The following is a 5,769-nucleotide window of genomic DNA, read 5'->3' as shown; positions in this document are numbered from 1 at the left end:
AGGGTGAGAATTCTGAGTTAGTATCGGCTCTTACTTCTCTGGCGATTAAATGTAAAAATCAGATTCAAACCCCAGCTATGGCAGGCTCCGCCTATTCTCTGGAATAACGCCCAGCCCTAACAGAAAGCAGGAGTATGAGTGTTATCCGGAGCCGACCTCTCAGTTGTTAGATAAGTGGTATTGTTCTGATGATGTAAAGCGACAGAGATTGGTGGAACGTTTGAAGGGTGGGCCGCTGACATTGTGAGAGCAGTCAGGCTGCAGTTTCCCGCAGCAACAGCTGTCAATTATGTGCAAGCAGTGAACAGCGCCTTTGGTCCGATGGGATGCCCAATGGAGTAAATAGTGGGGCTTCAGAACATGCGTCAAAAGGGGGAGAAGGTTTCTGCTTTTAGTTTCGGCAAGAGAGGCAGCAAGATTGCTTGCAGAGCAGATGAGTCATTCAGACAGATGAGGTGAATCAGTTAAGAATGGAGCAGGTAGCCAGGGGCGCCCAGTGCAATGACCTGATTGCTTCGGGTCCTCGACAGCCTCGTAAGACGTGCACACTCCATCTTTTTGCTGAGCTGATCAGAGAAGTACGGGAAGAGCAGAACGTGGCGGTGGCGCAGGATGGCTGCGTCGGCAGGGTATCATCCTCGGTAGTAGTCCCATGCGGTGAAATAACAACAGATAACCTACCCTGGGAGCAGTAGAGGAGATTGTGGCAGCGTTGAGAACTGAGATGTTTCGGCTGTTATCAGTGGGTGTGAGCCCCTTCCCTCCCATATGATGGAGATGATGGGGGCTGCGTATTCCCCAGGGGGACGAACAATGTAGTGGTCTGCCGGCAGCAGGTGTCACGTGAGAAGGAGAGTGAGCCCCCGGGTACCTAAGCAGAGAGAGTCGTTGGGAAAACTTAGAGGAAACACAGTGAGGGAACGGCTAGTTGTCTGTGTGGGAACACGTTCCCAGCGATGTACCAAGGAACACTGGAAAGTGAAATACCCAATTCCTGAAGGCTTAATCGGTCTATGTTCCAGTATTTCGCTACGAGTAGAGGGTATTTATGTTAAACCCATACTCGACACTGGGTCGCAGGACGCGTTGTCGTACCGATCTTTGTACAACCGGTATCTGAAGAATTTACCATTGACACCATTTAGTGCACTAGAGATCTGGGATCTTTGTGCCAGCGGTTATCCATACGACGGTGATTTGTCTGAGAAGTTGGCGTTCTCCGATGCCGATGTGGGAGTATCTGACGTCCATGTACATTGGTGCTTATTTGTTTGGACCCTTTTGATATGAACAGCGTTTCAATTCTGGTGGGGACCAACAAACCTCTTGTGAAGAGGCTCCAGGGGGACCTGCAAGGAAAAGGCTGGCGGGAGCTTTCTGGGAACATTGACCGTGTACCCGGTGCTTTGAGATGCTTTTTGCGGAGGTACAATGCTGAATCAGGCCGGAAAACGAATTTTGACAAGGGAATGTGTGCTTTACCCAGTCGAAACCATCGTAGCAAGGCCCGGGGAAGTTGCGTGCGCGTTGCCGAAACCCAAATTTCCCAGAGTGCCTAAGGGCGAAACATTCGTAGTGGACGATCCAGAAGACAACGAAAGGGAGTCGAGATTTTCTGTTGGGGTACAGTAGAGGCCCGAATTGCAGAATCCTTTAGTTGTACAGGCAAGCCAGATGTCAGTGATTGTCAGAAGCACTACGAAGAGGGAGTGCACCTTCAAAAGGGGTATGCCCCTGGCATATTTCTATCCGGTGACGGCAATGTCTAGTGTCCCGGTAAGACACGCCAGAAGAATCTATTGGAAAAAGGGGAAAAGTTGACCGCTGAGCCAATCAACTTCGGGGACTCCCCAGTTCCTGCAGGTTGGAGAGGAGGTTCGTACCATTACAGAACCGACTGGTATAATTCCCTGCTCAACGATCCGCCTAAATGGATGAATCAGGAGTGCCAAATAATTACACCCAGCCGCAGTTACCCAAAGGATGGTATAGCTGACGTTTGCTACGTGCAGCATATTGGTAAATTTTGAAGATACCTGATGAAGCAATATAAAACAAAAAGTAGAGATGGATTCCTTGACTGCCCCGAACTCACCTCGGCGATTGTGGACAAAGAAAGTTGTAGGCTTACACTGCTAACAAGCAAAGAAGTGCCACGACAAAAGCAAAATCCGACAGTTATAGTTAAAGGTATTCCGAGGGCAAGATAATATTTCGCACAGAGACCGCTGTGTGTGCTGTAGAACGCATAATAATAATAATAATAATAATAATAATAATAATAATAATAATAATAATAATAATAATCAGCACAAATATTGAATTGGTAGCATAAAGAAATATCCTGCAAATCCAGTACCTCCTGGATGACATGGGCAGGGATTGTTCTAACTCAAATGTGTTTGAATCAATTAAATTTCACTTTGCAGCACTGACTAAACAAACTATAATTTGAGAAGAAGACAGCCTTCTGCACAATCGTATAGACGCAGAAATTATCGAATGAGTTATTCTCCTATTTCTTATTGAATATTATAGCACAGAACGATTGTGTGGTCTTTGTTGAATAAACACAGATAGAACCAATGTGTTGCAGATGTTCTGCCGCCAATGAGAGGGAACTTGATGATGGTGCAGACAATATGAATGAGTTTGATGTTCTGGAGAATGTTGATATTAATGGAGAGGAGGTGTTGCAGTTGTTAAAATACATTAGGACAGATAAATCCCCGGGGCCTGACGGAATATTCCCCAGACTGTTCCATGAGGCGAGAGAAGAGATTGCTGAGACTCTGGCTAGGATCTTTATGTCCTCGTTGTCCACGGGAATGTTACCGGAGGATTGGAGGGAGGTGAATGTTGTTCCCTTGTTCAAAAAAGGTAGTAGGGATAGTCCGGGTAATTATAGGCCAGTGAGCCTTACGTCTGTGGTGGGAAAGCTGCTGGAAAAGATTCTTAGAGATAGGATCTATAGGCATTAAGAGAATCATGGTCTGATCAGGGACTGCCAGCATGGTTTTGTAAAGGGCAGATCGTGTCTAACAAGCCTGATAGAGTTCTTTGAGGAGGTGACCAGGCATATAGATGAGGGTAGTGCAGTCGATGTGGTCTATATGGATTTTATTAAGGCATTTGATAAGGTTCCACACGGTAGGCTTATTCAGAAAGTTAGAAGGCATGGGATCCAGGGAAGTTGGCCAGGTGGATTCAGAATTGGCTTGCCTGCAGAAGGCAGAGGGTGGTGGTGGAGGGAGTACATTCAGATTGTAGGATTGTGACTAGTGGTGTCCCACAAGTATCTGTTCTGGGACCTCTACTTTTCGTGATTTTTATGAACGACCTGGATGTCGGGGTAGAAGGGTGGGTTGGGAAGTTTGCAGACGACACAAAGGTTGGTGTTGTTCTAGACAGTGTAGAGGATTGTCAAAGATTGCAGAGAAACATTGATAGCATGCAGAAGTGGGCTGAGAAGTGGCAGATGGAGTTCAACCCAGAGAACTGTGAGGTGGTACACTTTGGAAGGACAAACTCCAAGGCAGAATACAAAGTAAATGGCAGGATACTTGGTAGTATGGAGGAGCAGAGGGATCTCGGGGTACATGTCCACAGATCCCTGAAAGTTGCCTCACAGGTGGATAGGGTAGTTAAGAAAGCTGATGGGGTGTTAGCTTTCATAAGTCGAGGAATAGAGTTTAAGAGTCGCGATGTAATGATGCAGCTCTATAGAACTCTGGTTCGACCACACTTGGAGTACTGTGCCCAGTTCTGGTCACCTCACTATAGGAAGGATGTGGAAGTATTGGAAAGGGTACAGAGGAGATTTACCAGGATGCTGCCTGGTTTAGAAAGTATGCATTATGATCTGAGATTAAGGGAGCTGGGGCTTTACTCTTTGGAGAGAAGGAGGATGAGAGGAGAAATGATAGAGGTGTACAAGATAATAAGAGGAATAGACAGAGTGGATAGCCAGCGCCTCTTCCCCAGGGCACCACTGCTCAATACAAGAGGGCATGGCTTTAAGGTAAGGGATGGGAAGTTCACGGGGGATGTTAGAGGAAGGTTTTTTTTTACTCAGAGAGTGGTTGGTGCGTGGAATGCACTGCCTGAGTCAGTGGTGGAGACAGATGCACTAGTGAAGTTTAAGAGACTACTAGACAGGTAGATGGAGGAATCTAAGGTGGGGTCTTATATGGAAGGCAGGGTTTGCGGGTCGGCACAACATTGTGGGCCGAACGGCCTGTACTGTGCTGTACTATTCTATGTTCTAACATTCTTGCGATAGTGGTGAATCTCTACGAAAGGGATCTCAGCGAACGGATTCAATCAGCCTGGATAACTCGGCGGTCGATCCATTTGAGCACCGATGCATACTGATTGGTTTTCAATATTGCTTTGCCTGTAAATTTTCTGTTTTCGCATATCGCAAAAAAATGAAAGATTCGTTGGAATTGCTTACTGCCACAAAATCGGCTAGTCTCTTTTTTGTTCATCCTATGTTTCGTTAGGGTATCTGGAAGTTCATACGGTTACTACCCGATTAACCATATTAAACCTTTTCAATCAGCCATTCCTGTAGGGAACTGTTGCTGAAGAATCTGGTTAATTTACTGAAGTTATTGGGATTCCGATAACTTTCCGCGAAACAACACTTATTCTACGCTTCACTGAGTGACAGCACGCCTGTTAGATTATAGCTAGTAACTGTACAACCGGATGCACTTTCACTGCCACGCGGAACGCATCAGAAATCCAGACAGTTGATGGAATCGATCCCAGAAACCTGGGAAAACAGAACGATGCTTTGAAGCTCTGCACCACCTTCCCGTCTCAGTCTGGATAAGATGTTTGCCATGTTATTCTATGACGGCAATGGCAAATTAGACTGCAATAAAATAACTCTTCAGGTATTGGAGAGCTCTTACATGTTTGCCGCTTCACTGGCTGGACATAAATTCCGGCTCGTAGATAATGCATACACAATATTATTCTGTTAAACTGAATGCCAAATGTTATTCCATTTTCTAATTCAAGCTGCATATGGGATATGTTTTGGTTCTGGATTTTTGCATTAGATTGACCAGTGGGGATGGTCTGTTGCTTGTTAGCATGGAGATGAGCCAAGTCCTATGTTCGTTTTCTATCTCTTCACTTCTGTTGCTGTGACTTTCTAGATACAGAGTGACTAGTTATGTCCGTTGATAATCGCCGAGGGACAGTGCTATTATCTGGTTTGTAACATAAGACGACAAGACATATCAGTAAAATTAAGCTATTTGGTTTATGCTTTGCTCTGGCAATGCCTCGTCAGCTGGTTCATCATGTCTCATCCATTTTCGTTACTCTGCCCCAATCTGCTGCCTTCGCCCCATGTACATTGATGCCCTGACATAACACAAATTTATCAGCCATTGCCCCTGTACTCGCTGGAATTTAGAAAGATGAGTGGGATCTCATTGAAACCTTTCGAAGGTTGAAAAGCCAGGGCAAAGTAGATGTGGAAAGTACGATTCCCATTTTGGGAGCGTCTAAGACAAGAGGTTATAACATCAGGATAGGAGTCCATTCACAACATAGATGCAGAGATGTGAAAAAAAATCTTGTCCAGAAGGTGCTGAATTTGTGTAATTTGTTGCCACATGCAGCTGTGTGTGCAGGCCAGGTCGTTGCGTATCCTTAAGGGAGAGATTGATCCTTCTTGATAGCAAAATGCATGAAAGGTTACGCGGAGAAGGTCGGAAAAATGGGGTTGGGGAGGAATAAAAGTCTCAT

Source organism: Mobula birostris, chromosome 10 (assembly GCF_030028105.1).
Source record: "Mobula birostris isolate sMobBir1 chromosome 10, sMobBir1.hap1, whole genome shotgun sequence".
Taxonomy (NCBI): domain Eukaryota; kingdom Metazoa; phylum Chordata; class Chondrichthyes; order Myliobatiformes; family Myliobatidae; genus Mobula; species Mobula birostris.
This window is presented reverse-complemented; position numbering follows the sequence as displayed.